Source organism: Labrus mixtus, chromosome 1, assembly GCF_963584025.1.
Source record: "Labrus mixtus chromosome 1, fLabMix1.1, whole genome shotgun sequence".
Taxonomy (NCBI): Eukaryota; Metazoa; Chordata; class Actinopteri; order Labriformes; family Labridae; genus Labrus; species Labrus mixtus.
Genome location: NC_083612.1, coordinates 20,255,271 through 20,272,322, shown reverse-complemented (window position 1 = coordinate 20,272,322; position 17,052 = coordinate 20,255,271). Strand labels below are relative to the sequence as shown.

General features: G+C 40.4%; 1 protein-coding gene across 1 annotated transcript in view; it reads right to left on the bottom strand.

Moving 5' to 3' along the window:
• The window catches only part of rras2 (RAS related 2), a 28,951-nt gene that overhangs the window by 11,008 nt on the left and 891 nt on the right, over window positions 1-17,052 (bottom strand). The gene's annotated exons all lie outside the window — the stretch shown is intronic.

Sequence of the window (17,052 nt, the reverse complement as noted above, 5' to 3'; positions counted from 1 at the left end):
TGATTAATTAAGACAAACACACTGCACCTACACAGATGAGGCGAAATCATGTCTCTGCCTACTAGATTGTCATAAAAAGAGAGATGGTGAGCTATTACAAAGAGTCATCAACACTGTGAGGAGTTAATTACCTTCAGTATGGCCCAATGCCAAATAAGGATTCACAGACTGATTTAAGAAACATCAGCTGCAGATATTCCCTAATGAAAGAAAGATGTAGGATGAACACCATCAAATGTTTAATCTTGAAAAAATTATGTCAGCATCTGCAGACTAGTAATATTACCCAACTTCCTCATTTCCAAAACAACACAGCCCACAACCCCTTTTTTTCATTATGCTAATACACTGGAAAATATGCTGGAAGAGCAGTGATCTTATGATCACTACAAGCATCAATTATTACTAAACTTGTGTTCCTGAAAACCACAGGGTTTTTTTTTTGCCTATTGTGGACAAAAAGTCAAAAAGATGTACGTGTATAACAAGTTCTGGATGGTGGGTGGGGGAAAAAGGTAGCTTGGTGTGGTTTCATGCATTTTGCAAAACAGACTGAAGGTGAGGAATTATGTTCTTGGGATTTGAGTTTTTGTTTTCACAACTTTAAGTAGGCTTGGTTCATGAAAAATTGAAGAAAGATCATATGGGTGATTGCTGCAAACAACCAAAAACAAGTTTTTGAATCTGAGAAATGTCATGGCAGTGGAGTAGTAATAAGCGACTCTCTTTACTTATTTATGTTGTTTTTCTACGATTGAACTCTCTTACATCGTAGGAAAGTTGTCATGTGTAGCTCACGTTTGATTCAAATGGACATCTGAGAAGCACATATTTCAATTTCGGAGCAGTTTTCCCTCACTCTTGATCACTCCTCAGTTCCTCCCTCTCCTCAGGTTAAGAATCTAGGTGTCATTCTTGACAGCACACTATCATTCCAAGCTCACATCAATAATCACTCTGCCCGCTTATTTCCATCTACGTAACAGCAATTGCCTCCAGCAGTCCCCACACCCAACAGTACTGCCATTCTCGTTCACTCACACACCCTGGTAACATCTCGCACTGATTACTGCAACTACCTACTCTTTGGCCTCCCTCTCAAGTCCTTCCACAAACTTCAACTGCTCCAGAACCCTGCTGCTCACATCATCTCCAGAACGCCCTCCGTTAATCACATCACTCCTCCTGTCCTTCAGCAGCTTTATTGGCTCCCAGTTAAATATCGCATTGACTTCAAGATTCTGCTCCTCACCTTTAAGGCCATCCATAACCTCGCTCCTCTGTACCTCTCTGAACTCCTGCACATCAACACACCCGTCCGCACTCTCAGGTCTTCTTCCACTCACTGGACCACCCGTCCACCCGTCCACCACGGGGTCCAGAGCCTTCAGCACCGCTCTGCCCCATTGCCTCTGGAACTCCCTCCCACCAGACATCCATAATCATTTTTTTAATCTAATCTCAAAACACATCTTTTTAAACTGGCATATTCAGTCTGACCATTATCCACCTCTCTTGAATCCTCTTCACTGTAAATTTGTCTTTTTGATATTAATGTTATCAATTAATTGTTACTTTGTCGTTCATTTTTATCTCTGTTTTGTAAGGTGACCTTGAGTCTAAATAAAATGTATTTATTATTAAACAAAATATTAAAACAGAGATAATTACATATCAAGAAATACCTTGAAAAGCATGAGAAGAAGCTCTAGTTCGCTCACAGTAAGTGTTCAGCTAAAGCTTAACTAAGCTGCAAACAGAGCAATATAACCTGCAACACCAAATGTGACATCAGCTTCAATAACCTGGATGACAGTGACTTTTAACAGGAAACAGGGTTGAAGGAGGTTGTTGGTTGGATCTCCCTCAGCTGACAGGTGAGACATGTTGTAAAGATTTGTTCAGTGGGCCAGAGCCAAGTGCAGCGGTGTCAATTAAGGACAGACTTCATGCCAGACAGAATGGAGCCTGCCAGGTCACAGGCACAGCCACAGCTATGGAAACAGCAGAATGTGACTGGGTTGATACATTTCTGATAACACATGACGACACCAACTCAAATGTTCTTTTACAGTATTTCTTCTGAAGGTAACCTGATAAAATATCACCTTAGTCTCTCCAAAGAATATTCTGCTTTATGTCATCTATTTTTCAAAAGGAGGGTTCTAATTTGAGAGTAAAGTTTAACCTTTAGACACATTGTGCTCCTACAACAGTGTAAGTGCATCCTTCATCCTCCTTTTTAACATGTACTCACTGTGTCGGATTTTGTGGATTAAATTGTTGTATAGATTTACGGCCCATGCTTTTCATTGGCTTTTATTTTGTGTTAAAAGTGTTTGAGATAAAAAATGGATCAATCAAAACACACTGAGACACACACATATATAATATATATACCTGCTGAAATGTTATTCTTTGTTGTACCTTAGATAAATCTCGGGGCCTCTGATTTCTAACACCATCTCTCTCTGGGTCAGACTAAGCCTTACATATCCTAAAGAAGTTCAGCATGGAGTATTGATCTAATCAAGGAGGAATTTGATTGGGAGGATTAGTGCATCACTTCCTGTCCCCAAACACACACAGCTTTAACCTCTGCAGAACCTCTGGGGCTGGACTCTGAGCAGCTGTCTGTAATCACACCACCACCATAATGATTTAATTTTAAACAGATGGAAGAGAGGACCAGTTCCTTTGCATTTCTACATCGTCTGAGCTCCACCATCATCACCGTTCTTCCCCATGCTTCACAGCATTCACACAGGAATCTGTGTGAGAAGAACTGTTTGGTTGAGTACTTAAGAGTGCTTGAAGTGAGAAAAAGTGGAAAAAAATAAGACCGAATGAAAGGTTTAAGGGGGAGGGAGAGCGTGGGCTACATGGAGAGGGAAAGCGACAGAAACGGAGGGGGAGGGAGAGGCTTTGACTTCCTGTGGAAACACCCACTTTTCCCATGAGCTCATACGAACTAGAAAGGTCACTTATTCAATACCTAATACACAAAGGGAGAAAGAGAGCACACAATGTGTCCGACGCCTTAAAGGGCCACCAGGGAGCTTTCTGTGAAAGCTGGGAAAACTTGAAGACTTTACTCATGGCTGAAGAGAATGACCTGAAATTAACTCAGAGTTTTGATTGACACTTGCCATCTTCAAAACTGTAGACCAGCTAAAAGCCAAACGATCATACTGCATGGTCATCATCCGCAGTTGTAGCACTTTCATTCAATGTTTAGAGTCAGAGAATACAGCATGGGTGCAGCACTAAACCTTGGCTTTGTGCCGAATTAAATGAAGCCATGCACATCACTCCTACAAGCTCATTTCATCCTAATGCGAAACAGATCAATAGCCTGTCCCTTTAATCATTGCCTTGTCCTCAAATGCCGGCAGAGCAGTGAAACCCTGCCCCAGCAGATAAACCATTGGCGTACAGTCACATCCATCCAGCATCGTGAATTTACTGAAAATGCACATCCTGCCACTCTAAAGTTAAAGGGTAATTCCATTTTTATTGGAAGCAGCAGAAATGTTGGCCAAACTTCAAACACAAGGTCTGAGTTGGTAAAATGATGGAAAAAGGATTTCAATCAGTTTCATATCAAGTCTTTCTAATCATTGAAGGACAATTCTGTTAACTTTGGACTTATGTACATCATTTGATGGTTTTTTTTTTAACAACAGAAGTCGCTGAGGGAGTGCAGTCACATCCGGTAAACAAGTCAGACAAATGACTCAAGTCACAGACAACCAAATTAGCTGTGGAAATTCCACTTATTTGACAATTCTGAAAAAAAAACATCTACCTCATGTAACTTAACCCATCTGTTACATAATAATGTAATTTCTTGTCATGTGCATTTCAGCATTTTAACTACTGCTTCTCTTATTTTGTCTAGTACAAACGTATTAGGGCTGGATATTTCATACAACCCCACGATAAGATGTGTATCACGATACAGAGGCTCGATGCGATACAAATCCTGATTGATTTTGGGTAATGACCATGTCTTACACTGAATTCACTACAACAGTTCTTGATTGTTGAGAATCACAGCAGAGGCATATTAAGGATCCTACAACATAAAACACATAATTTCAGGTCCTAAGAGATCCTAGAAACACATTTAAATATTTATATTCCAGAGCGATTGCTATGCCGTTATTGTGAACTGCACGATAGGTCAATTGTCTTTCAAAACTGTCATCACAGCTTTGCAGCCATGTCGATTCTGTAACATCTGCATCGATACAGATTTTTGGAGCACAGCCCTAATTTCAGAAAGGGAGGAGTTCTCCTTTGTAGTCCGACCTGTATTGACCAATCACGTATCAGCAGGCTTTGGTGTTTACAGTATAATACAGTCAGTATGGAAACTAAAAACAGGTGGAATGCAATCCGTGCTGATACGGATAACGTACCAGCTCCCATCAGGGGATTCTGACAATTCTTACTAATCTCAGTGCTCAGGAAGAAAGGTTTGGGAAAGGCATGACTTTTCACCAATGAGCATGGCTAGAGGCCGCGCCGACTCAGATGGCGATACTGCAGTGGGTTGGACCCGACTGCAGCCTCTTACGAGGATCTTCAGCCAGTTGAACTGGGGGTTGGCCCTCCCCTTGCTTGCCATCTGCGGGTGCCCCCACTGAAGCTGCAAATGCTTCTCTCCTCATCTCTAAAAAGGAACTATACCTCAGCAGTTTTCAAAGATTTGGATTTTTCCTAAACAACAATTATTAGCAGAGTTTGCGTAGATAGGTTTGCAGGTCAGATGGCAACACAGCAAACCTTTTTATACCACCTCGAGAGACAGAATGAAGGCTATTTTAATGCTTGTTGTTCAAAGTTATCAGTTAACAACTCCCTCCCTCCTCTCGTGCAGTGCGAGCGCACGAACATGCGAGGGAGTTCAAAGGATAAAAATCAGGATTCCAGTAAAACTAAAATAAGGGCACTCATTCCTGTTTTAATGCCGATCACACTCCTGCTAACATTTCTTAAAAAAAACAATAGTTCAATTAAAATGTTGGAATTTGTGAATAAAAAAGCAGTACAGGTATTGCCTGTTCCTTTTCCTTTGGGGTTTTATTGTTTAAATGGGGTCATTAGTTTGGTTGTACCGGTCTGTAACTTGCAATATAGTCTTAAATTGTGATTTAATATGTGTTACCTGCTGCCCACTCCAACTGCAAATGATGCTTTTCTGTACAGGTAGTGTAACATACAGTTCAGTACGTCTGTAATGCCTCAGTTAGCACTCAAGGCTGTGGAGTAGGAGCTAGCACTCATGCAGAGAATAAAGCAGAGGTTAAATGTCTCACAAAGTAGGCCCACTCCTGACACAGTCCACCCCCTGCTCTCCTCTATCCTCTGTGGCATTAAAACTTCAATCGGCCGGTTAAATATCAATGTGTGCTGGACTCTGAGCGGCTTCAAAAGTGTTCAAAGACGCAGAATCAAAGAGGTGCCATTTAAAAGTCCTTCCCCCCCCCCCTCCCCCAGCAGATCACTGGGCTCAAAGCTGCCCGTGTGCTCTATAGTGGACACACTTCTGACTATTCTCCATTTCATAAGTACATTATGTTGAAATATAAGTGGAGACCTTTGTGAATGCTTTAGAAGCTGTCAAACTGATTAACCAGAACAACACAAAGAGCAGAACTGTGTGAACCGCCTGTATTGTTTCTGCTGATCATGTGACATCACTAATGTTCCCCTTCACTACATTAAGCCTTGCCATAAACCCAGCCATTGACCGGTAATCAATGCACTTTTCTATACCGTCCTTCCTTGTTTTGCTGGAAGGGACAGAAAATAAAGACTTATTTCTAAAAGTGTTACACTCAAACGATTTATAGTGAGCAACCCTGACTGCTGTCTGCTTTGGGGAATCTTCATCAATGCCTGCCTTTGTAAAAATGTGAAACCTTGGCCCATGTGATTCTATATTAAAATTGACACAATTTGAACTAGATATTGAGGAAAATGAAGCAAGGCATTGATGGAACAGTGAGTACTGTACCAGCACTTAAGGATGGAGGACGCCTAATTGCATCACGCTGACTATTACAAAACAAAAAGTATAACGTGACATACTCAGACGCTTCTTTGTATTTGATCGTTGTAGTGTTTGCCTGTTTTTCTTCCTCTGCTGGTCTTGGAGCAGAAGTAGCTTCTGCACATGCTCACATTCACAAAGCTTTACTATGACAAAGAACACCAGCCACTGCAGTGTCGGTACGGACAGAGAAACTACTGTGTTACTTTGAAAAACCCATACAAAGTCAATTAACGAGTGTGGCCTACAGTCAGTCCTCCACACTTTTGAGGGAAAACATATGACTGACCACATAACGAGATGCTGATCAGTGCTGAAGACAAAGAACTTTCAGAGGATCAGAAAAGTTGTAATCCAAACTAAATTTAGAGAAGATGTATTATGACAGTCAAGCCAATATCTCTATAAATGCCAATGACTGGCATGTGATGCATTTTTTTTATACAAATACTTTAGTAAAAATGATGCTTTTTGTTGCATCTTAAAGATCTAAGAGTAGAGAACCCACCGTGCTGAATTCATACCCTTTACCGTCTCCGCTCTCTCCTCTGCTACAAATGCTGAGTGTGTGTTTCTGCTCCAGTGTGCTCTGCTGCAGACTATAACTCTTAGCATGGGGTGATATGTCAAAGGAAATGAGGCCACTCACTGGCATCATGTCAGATACACAGCATCATTACTGTTGTGTGCTTTTAGGCCTGCAGTCTTACAATACAAACAGCAGAAATGCTATTACTTTAGCAGGCAGCTCCTCATAAATGAGATCTAATGGACACATCTTCTCCTCTCTGGCTCCTCTCTGCCTGCCAATCCAACGTCAATGAAAGTCATTTTACATGGATACAGAAGCATAAACGATCATTATTAACAATTACGTAGGCTGCATACTACAGATGGGTGAAAATATGGAAAAAGAAAACCTTGAATACATTATTGTCGAAAACTTATTAATGCGGGTTCAGGGTATGAGAACCAAACAGTTTAAAGTATAAATATGAGGCATAGCTGTAAAAGTAAACAGAGCTCAACCCAGTAGACTGTCATATTCAGGCCTTATTAGACCAGCATTTAAACAGCAGATGTTACTCTTTGACCCCATAAAAACACTTGGTAAAAGGTGACCTGCCTTTTTTGCGCTGTTGACCAGCAGTTAGCTGTTAACTGGCCGTTAGCACGCTGGTGAACTTGGAGTACAGTTAACTCTTTATACAGGGGAACAAAAAAGCACAGTACAGGAAAAGTAAGTCAATTTAGTTAGTATAGCTAAGATTTTCTTACATGGCCATCTTAAAAGATCACCTTCAAAGGGTTGTATATTCTCAGCAATGCTTTTCCATTAGATATGAAATGTTTGTTTTCCTCTACTATATCTATATGCAACTATATCTTAAATCTGGCTGATATCAATCTAACCATTTAAACTGCATGTAAAAGATTGATCTACTTTTCTTTTTTTTCCCTCAGTCCAACTTTGAAGATGGCCTTTACCAATCTATGACTGTACAAAAGCCTTGTAGTTACTATGTCGCCAAGTTACCAGGAACAAATATATCTGCCAATTGAATTTGGCATGGCTTGTACGATTTTTGTAAGATTTACATCAAGTTGCAATCAGGCTGTTTTTGGAGGCTTCGGGTGAGAATACAGATCTGGACATACGGTAATTTAGAGACAACTGCTGAAATATGTCTTTATCTGTTTGTGTTTGATTAAAATGAACTGTTTGTGTGTTTTGTTGTATGCAACATTTCTCCCAACTTTCCAACTTCCAAATCAAATATTCTCATTTCAGTCTTTATTTGCAGAAAATAACAACTGTTTAAGATAACATAAAGATGCAGTATTTTTCAGACTGTAAATAATACAGCGATAACAAGTTCACATTTGGGGCGCTGGTGGATGAGTGGCTAGTTTAGACGCCCCATGTACAGAGGCTGTAGTCCTCGAAGCAGACGGCCTGACCTGTTACTCTTTTCCTGTATGTCATTCCCCACTCTCCCTCCCCGATTTCTGACTCTGCACTGTCCTGTCTCTCCAATAAAGGCACAAAACTCCAAAAAATAAGTCTAAAACAAGGTCACATTCATTTAGCTTGAGTTCAGAAATCAACCAGAGAACAACATTTTTTTTGCAGTGGTTTCTTATTGTTTCCAGCAGCTGTATAGTCTAACTAAGCTTGTCAATAAGTTGAGTATCTTTTGTGTGTAAGGGGTCGGAGTTTCATGCTGCAAGTTCTCCAAGCTGCTTGGCTATAAGAGGTCACTGTTTTGGTAAGACATACCAAACACACTTTCTTAGGCAGCTGTTGACTTGGTTGTGTGCTGGCTTGTGCCAATTTATTATTCCGAAAAGCAACTGCTGCTGGAGACACAGTCCCATTTGCTGTGTGTGTTAGATCAGCATTACAGTCAGACAGCAGCTGTGTGACAGATATCTCATAATGGATCTACACATGTAGTACCTGATGCTGACAGAACAGCCTCTCTGATTATCATCTGCTATCTGATCAGCAGGAGACACACTCAGGAGCAAGAGTCACACTCAGCCATTGTCGTCAGCGCATTTGGACAGCGAGTCGTGCTGGAGGCTATACTGTCACCTGTTGAGGGGTTTGTCTCATTCCAAGCCTCACCTCCCCCTGATGGACAGCAGGTGCCCCGCAGGCCTCTGGACAGTGTCTGCATGAGACGTGCCAAATGTCCAGCAGCTGCCTGGCAGACAGCTCAGGCCTCGGCATCAGGGACAAGCCCAGGCCTCTAACAAACAACCGTTCATTATGGTTTTTTCATCGAAAGAGTCTGCAGAACAGCGGTGACAACGCTCAAAAGGTGACACACATGAAAAACTACATCGTCACTTTAAATAATAAGCAGACTAATCAGTAGTGTGTTGATTAAATAGAATCTTGTCAGATTAAGAGGCAAGCATACAACATTTATTTAGAATGCTTTTCAGTGGTGGGTGTGGGTAGCTAAAATGAGCGGTTTCTCATAGCCAGAGTTGTTGTTATATGAATGTGAGATGCGAGACCTGATACTGTGGCCAGTTATTCTGAAACAGACACATGTGTGAATACAGAACAAAAGCCAAAAAACAACAGAGAGGAACCCGCTGCCCTTGCTGTCTGTCTGACTATCTGATAGGCAGTGACCGGAAAACAAGGAGGAGGAGGGGGGGGGGGGGGGGGGGCGGGGGGAGTATAGCAGGTGAAAATGTGATTCTCTTTTTTCTTACCATAAGGCAATGCTAAAAGTTAAAGTACATACAAACGTTTTAAATTATGTAGTGTTAAGCCTAAAATCAAGTTGTATTAGGTAGGATGCATTTAATTACCCATTTAAAAAAATCAGTAATGATTAGCGTACACTGGCTTCACATAGTTACGTAACATTGAATAAAAAAATGGACAGCAGAAAATGTGACTTTGCTGAGATCAGGTTCTGAAAGAGTTGTATGCATTGATTCTACAAAACAACACAAGCACATGGTATTCTATATGGTCTTGTTTTAGATTTAAAAATGATGTTTAATGGCTTGAATGTGATCAAAAAGTACTTTATAATTACGTACTTTCTGCACTGCTTGAGTAGTAATGAGAAACTTCACCCCCATCAACCTAGTGCACTAAAGTATGACATAATTATGATTTTTTTTTAAGACTTAAAATCTCCAATAAACACGATCTGAAAATGCATTAGAAAGTAAATGAAAGAGAAAGAAAAAGGTAGGAATGCAATCACACAGGAAAACAGCCTTACATGCTTTTTGTCATCAGTGAATCCCTCGTTATATTTCTCTTTATTAATACATCTCTGTACAATGGACTGAGAGTAATACAAAGTGATAAAATGGTGATTGAATACCTTGCTCATGGAAACATTAGCAACACTAAGGGTAAATGTGCATGCACACACACACACACACACACACACAAACACACACACACGCATGCACACACACACTTCTTGCCCGCTGTCCCTGCTTGAGTGGCTTCAAGTGAGCATCCACACTCCACCACCATCTTCCTCCAGTGTTTTCCATGTAAACAACACCCATATTTACAAAGGTAAACGTAACTAAAAGGTGACATTTCATACAGACGTTTCACAAAGCTTCATCCGAGGAGTCCAACAATAAACAAGTTCCACTCTTACTCCTCCTAGTGTGTTTAATCACAACCCAAATTCATGAAGAGTTGGTCATGGCTGCATCAGCTTTGATGTAGATTGCTGTGACTACTCTGGGTATAAATAAATGTATTTGAGATTTACATCCTAATAATGCATATTTATCACCATCATATTTATGTTTGAGGACCTGGTTCAAACGAGGCTCTTCTCTCACGGTTAATTTGCGTGACCCATAGGTCATGAAAGCACAATATGAGAACACCTATGCAGAACACACGTGAAATCCTGTTAACACTACCAGTCCAAAAACTTTTCTTCTTGATTAAAATAATTCTCAAATGTATAACAAAGTTATGGATTAACAATCTAAAAGAATGTGTCTTTCTATATGAGCAGACATTCTCACTTCTTACTTTCAGTTCTATGATACTCTCCGTTTCTGCAAAGCCACATACTGCAAATTATTTCTCTAATCTGCAATTAGTATGCCGCATTAAGTAAAGCTAATCGATGAATGGATCAGTTTTGCAAACTGGTAGTACTCAGATCAATCAACCTATGAGTAATAATCTATCAGTTGTTGTGATTTTGCACCTTTGACCTCCACTGCAGATGTTCAGTCAGACTAAAGACTTCTTCAGAATCTGCATCTGACTGTAATGTGTCATTCTACGAAATGCCTAAAGTTGCTTTTTTTAGTCATTCTGAAATAATCACCTTCTTCTTCCTGTTATGATCTATCAGAAAAGATAAGTGATTTAAGTCCTACCTATTTTTCACAATGATGATGATTACGATGTATTCACTCTCATGTTCAAACAGTAAAAGTGTCCTGATAAATGTTTCACTCTATTTAATATGCTGTGAAAAGCACTACATAGACATGTAGACAAACAATCACTGGAGTTTCTCTTGTCTTCAGAGCAGTGTCAGATAATCACACCTGCAAAAGGTATGATGGTAGAGTAGCAAGACAGTTATAAAGTCTTTTTTTTTGTTGAACAAGGAAATTATTTTAAAATCTAAAAAAAAGGCGTTGACCTGCTCTTCTCTTGAGCTTTCCCAGTTGGGTGGGAGTGTCTTCACAGATCCTTGACTCCCCTCAGCATGAACATTCCTATGGTGTCCTGCGAGGCATCCCGCCAGACTTATCAATACATTTAAGAAAACACGGAGCATGAGGGATGGCCCTAGGTGCTGCAAATGGTTATCACATCCCACAGTAAAAGTGATGGACGGCACGAAGAACGTTCTGATGGGGCTTCTTCTAACTGTATCTAATTAGCATTAAACTGTTCTCAGATGCTTGACATTTGTGCATGAGAAATTGTTAAGGTTTGCCTTGTGGATGGTACTCTAGGAAAGACCTGTATCATTATAGGAGGTTTATCTCCTTAGAAGCATGAAAATAATCAGCAAATTTCACACAAGGCTTCTCATGACATTACTAGATATCTTGTGATAACTTGTTGGGATTTTTTTTTGCGCCTTAGTTGAGTTTAACAAGATAAAAATACAATATTGACATGGCTGATCCTCTGTCTGGATGGCAAAAACTTGATCGACACTTGATGATGATGATGGTGGTGGTGCTAAAGTAAAGGTTTTGTTGTTAACAGAAACATAAGGTATCTACTATGGGCTGCACAATTATTCATCATTGTCGCGACATGAGCATTAGCAATAAATACACTTCAAAAGTGGGAATTCTTTGCAATATATAAGAAAAGTATTTTTATGTAAACAAGCAATGCTTTCTCACACAGCGTGCATACTTTTTACCGATTGGACGGAGGCCCCGGGTATAATGGGCACACAATTATGATGCTGTCCAATGAAGCTCAAGTTAGCTATCTCTTAGCATCAGATTGGTTGGTGATCATTTTGTGGTGGAAAAAGAAAAGGTTTGGTTTTCAAACACAGGTATTGTGTAAAACATGAAGAATGGCAAAATAAGGCCAGCTAGTGGGTGGTTTTCCTAAGCATTGTATTTAATCATAAGAGTTAAAGCCCTCTTTAAACAACACAGGGGTCACAGGATTAACTTGTATTTGGAGATCGTTTGTGATTGGTCAATCAACATATTTCCATCATGCTCATGATTCAGGCACATTGAATTGTGTTTTGGTATAAGAGGGGGGAACAGATGATGAGATGAGATAAACCTTTCTTAATCCCCAGAAGGGAAGTTCTATTGTTGTAGCAGCTCAATGACAGACATCAGTACAGCTATGTAGAAGGGAAAAGAGATTAATGGAGGTTCAGTACATTGTACTGGTCAATGTTTCTAGTTTCATTAAACAATTTCTTTACGTCGCCTGAACAAGTTGTTAATGAGTTTGAGCCCTCTAAAACACCAGTTCTTCAACTCTAAAGCTAAACAAACTGCATTGTTACATAAACCTCTAATAAGAAGACCAAAGAAAGAAATCCTATAACATAACAGAACCATGCAAGGTGGAACTTGATTTCTGTATTTCACAAAGGTTTTGTGCAAGAAGGTGATATATGTGTGAAAGGTCTGTGACCAGCGTAGCGGCACAAGAGTCAAATGAGGTTAAAGGTTGGTGGTGGGAAAGGGAAAGCCAGGACACGTCTAAATAAGACACTTTGACATACTGAAGTAATACATGAGAGCTGGCTATTGTTTAAATGTCACTGTTAAGTTATTACCAGGGCATGAAACAGCAAATATTTGTGTGAGAGCGACCACGGCAACTTACAACTAAATCAATCTTGGATGTAGCGCTTACCAACCTGTATGCTGTAATAGCAAACAGAGCACACGCCGTTTTCTTTCATTTTTGAGAACCGGATGGATTATTCACAAGCAGAGTGCCTGTGAAACCATTCACAAAAACAGCATGTCTATGGAAGCCGCTTGTTATTTGATTGATATTTGATGGTAATTTCACAAAAGAAGAGTCACACTCTTCTCTCTGTGTTGTGCAACAAATAGTTCTTCTTCAGCTTTAAATACAAGAATTGTTGTTTATATGCTTGCCTGCATACTTGTTTTTGACTCCATCTGGCTTATTTTGCTCTAATTGTGGCTTTGCTCCGTGAGAAAACAACAGGTGAGCCTCCTGCAAACCTAAACAAACAATGCACTCTCATCACCTGCCACACACGTACTCGCACGCACCTGCCAGCTGCAAAGCAGGAGCGTAATATGGTTCATTCTTCAAAAACAAAAAGACAGATATCAACTTTTTAAAGATGCACAGTGACAATATAAATGGAATTGTTTGCACACAGCGGTATGACTTACAAAACAGCCTGAATACACAAAAGGGCTATAAGTGTGTGTGAGAAGTGTAACATACAAGAAAACTTCTAAACTTTATCCTAAGCACAAATGCACAAACGTGTGGCTGCAAATACTTTGTCTAACCACCTGTGGCTGTTTCTGAGAAATGCTCAAGAAATGGCACCCACATCACGTTCGACTTCGTCTCTACTATCATTACCGCACCTTGTCTCCACATGCCCGAGGAAGGCTGCCCTTATAATCCATGTTTATTCTGCTAAATTGCTACGTATGACTACATTCCTCCAAAATGACCTCACATATACATGGTATCAACGCCATGCTAGAAAAATGTCAGATATGTGCAAACAGAGGAGAGTAAAAAAAAAAAAAAAAAAAAAAGGAAGGGTCCTGTATGTGCTTTATCTGAGAATCAAGCAGAGGTCTACAAATATCCAAAAAATAATCTGTCTGTATCTGTCGTAAAGTTTTGATCTCTTGCACTACAATTCCACAAAATCACACATTATCTCATTCCATCCAATTCCAGTAGCTTCTCTGGGTTACTCTGCGCAAATAAAGTCTGTATTTGATGTCATTACTTGTGGATTTAAAAACAAACCTACAAACACACATCACCCCACATGCAGTCTTCACATGGCCAGTGTGAGTCATGTTTTCCCTTACTTGGGATGCTTCCTCCCTCACGGACGTCACATTAAACGACACACTGTGTTCCACAACTTTTAGTCAGATGACTCAATGTTATGTCATCCCAGTGCTATTTCAGCCTGAGTCAACTGCTTGGCATCAGGGTGGTCAGCAGCCCCAAGGGACCTGCCACTCAGTTACTGTAGGCGACATCATCTTTCATCCTTTGAACCACACAAAATCCCTGCTTCAGTTGAGTGCTCTATTATGTCCCAGACTTTGTTCAGCCACCTGAAGATTAGCAGTGGGAGTTGAACCTCGCTACTTTCAAGAAGTGTGGGAAGTATGCCCATTAAATCCTGCTTAGAAAAACTATGAAATATTGATTATTGGCATGAAATGGCCACATAGAATAGAATTACTTTATAGATCCCAAACTGGGAAATTGTGGAGAAAATACTTCCAGATCTAAATCATAACTGGTATTAGTTATCTGCTTCTTTCAATGGTATACATTAATCACAGTTGCTTGCAATACGACATATACAATAATACACCACAAAGTAGGGCATATAACATAAATAAAATAAACGTGTATATTTCATATTTTCTACTTAAGGCTTTCTTAAAATTGTTTGGTCTACTATCAGCCCAAAAACTCAGTTGCTGGCTCCATTGAGTAACTGTTTTTTTGTTATGAAACAAGGCAGTGACTGACTTTTTATGTCATATTTTTGCTATATGGTGTGTTGCAACCTATGCAAGAGTTTGAGAGAAACTATTTAAGGGTAGAGACGTTGGACATGTGCAGGGGCAATTACTAGTCTAGATGATTACTTGTTGGGAGCCTGGTCTAAGTATGAAAATGTGCCACAAATTAAAGCACCTATATTAAAAGTAATAATTCAGTAATAAATAAATTAAAAAAACATACATTGAGTGCCTAATATTTTTGGCAAAAACACAACACTACATCTGACCCTCTGCCAAGCTTTCCACTGACACATTCACACACACGTTGCTCCAGTGAATCAGGAAGCAGGTCACATCTTTCCATACGAAACTGGAAGGCCCTCAGAGCAGCAGCGGAGGGGACTTCCTCTGCTTAAGGGGCCAAATTCCACATGGTCCGTGACCATTAACCCACCCAGGATGACTCAGACACCCCCCCACCCCTTCAGCCTCACTACCTCCCACAACTCTTAACATATAGTTCTGGGGTAAGCCTCCACTTCACAACCAACTGTTGAGGTCTTTCCCCCTTGGCAGGCATCTTCTAGAAACGTCTCCTCAGGAGGAGGATATGGGTCCTCCTCCTGCTGTCAACATCTTCATCTACTTTCACTTTCAGGACACCAGATATGTATGCAAGCAGGCAGTGGGGGAAAAGAAGACAGAGATTACCTGTAGGTCAAAGATAGATTAAAAAAGTGGATTTTTCAGGCTCCGTCCCAAATGAATTCTGTAAGAAAATGATGGTATACACTGATGCTCTCTACTGTTTGCATCCCATATTAAATTTGCAGCGAGACGCAGACATCTTCTAATATCTTTCAAGAAACTGTCAAGGTAGAGTTGAACTCACTTGAATTTAACTATACATGGACATGTCTTATTTTAGGATGCAGCTATATCTCTGTTAGCATCTTAATAAACCTTAGTGCTGAAAAAGAGCTTATGCAAGATACTGCAAAGTGCTACTTTAATGAGCAGATGTCAAGAAAGATTTTCAACACAAACACGGATGTTTTAGACCTAACTCTGTTATAATCAGCCCAAAATGTTACAAATGTTACGATTACAAAAATGTGCTGATTTTATACTAGATATAAGAAAGTTCAGTTATATTATCGGATTGTTACAATCAGGATATTGAATTAAGTGAAATTCAGAAATTCTGAGTGTTTTGGACCCAGCTTTAAATGCTTCTCTGCTTTAGGTCAGTGGGGTCAGTAGGCTATGTCACACTTGGTATGCAGTTAATAAGCTTTTTGAACCCTCATTAGACACAACTCCCCTCCCCTCCCAACACACACACACACACACACACACACACACACACACACACACACACACACACACACACACACACACACACACACACACACACACACACACACACACACACACACACACACACACACACACACACACACACACACACACACACACACACACACACACACACACACACACACACACACACACACACACACACACACACACACACACACACACACACACACACACACACACACACACACACACACACACACACACACACACACACACACACACACACACACACACACACACACACACACACTTCTTAAACCCCCCACTCTGAAACGTGTGCCAGCCCACTGTTGTCTGAGAGTGTAGAGACATGCAGCTGCCTGCAGTCTGGTCAGTAACACACTGACACAAGGGGGAAACACAGAAGGCAAAGGGCAAAGTTTGTCATCTTTGTCATACACTGAGGTCGTGTGTACATGTTTGTGTGTGGGCTTTCCGGTAAGGAGCCCTCGCCTAAATGATCATTATGAAAGCCTGGAAGGTCAACGCTATAGGCAGAATATGTCTGCGGTGTGCTGGAATGCAACCAGGGGAGGTCAACTCTTCATGCCTTTTATATGACAGTTTTCAAGTGGGCTGCTTTAAAACTTTAAAACACATTGTCTGCCATGTGAGTTCGACTAAAGTTTATTTCGTATGAACATTTACACGAGTTAAGTCGCTTGCCGTGGTTGGACTTTCCATTTGAAAACACAATTTAATCATCTTTCAATGGACTTCTTCTGTTCTACTTATCTGTACAGTAGGCCTACCTTTAGCTTTACCTTTAAAAAAGTCAGCATTTTGATGAGATTGTGATAGTTTGGCGACTCTATAAAAAGGTAGGCTACGACTTTCTCTTTGAGGGCTTCATTGAGCTAAGTGGCCTACTGTGTTACCTCTTA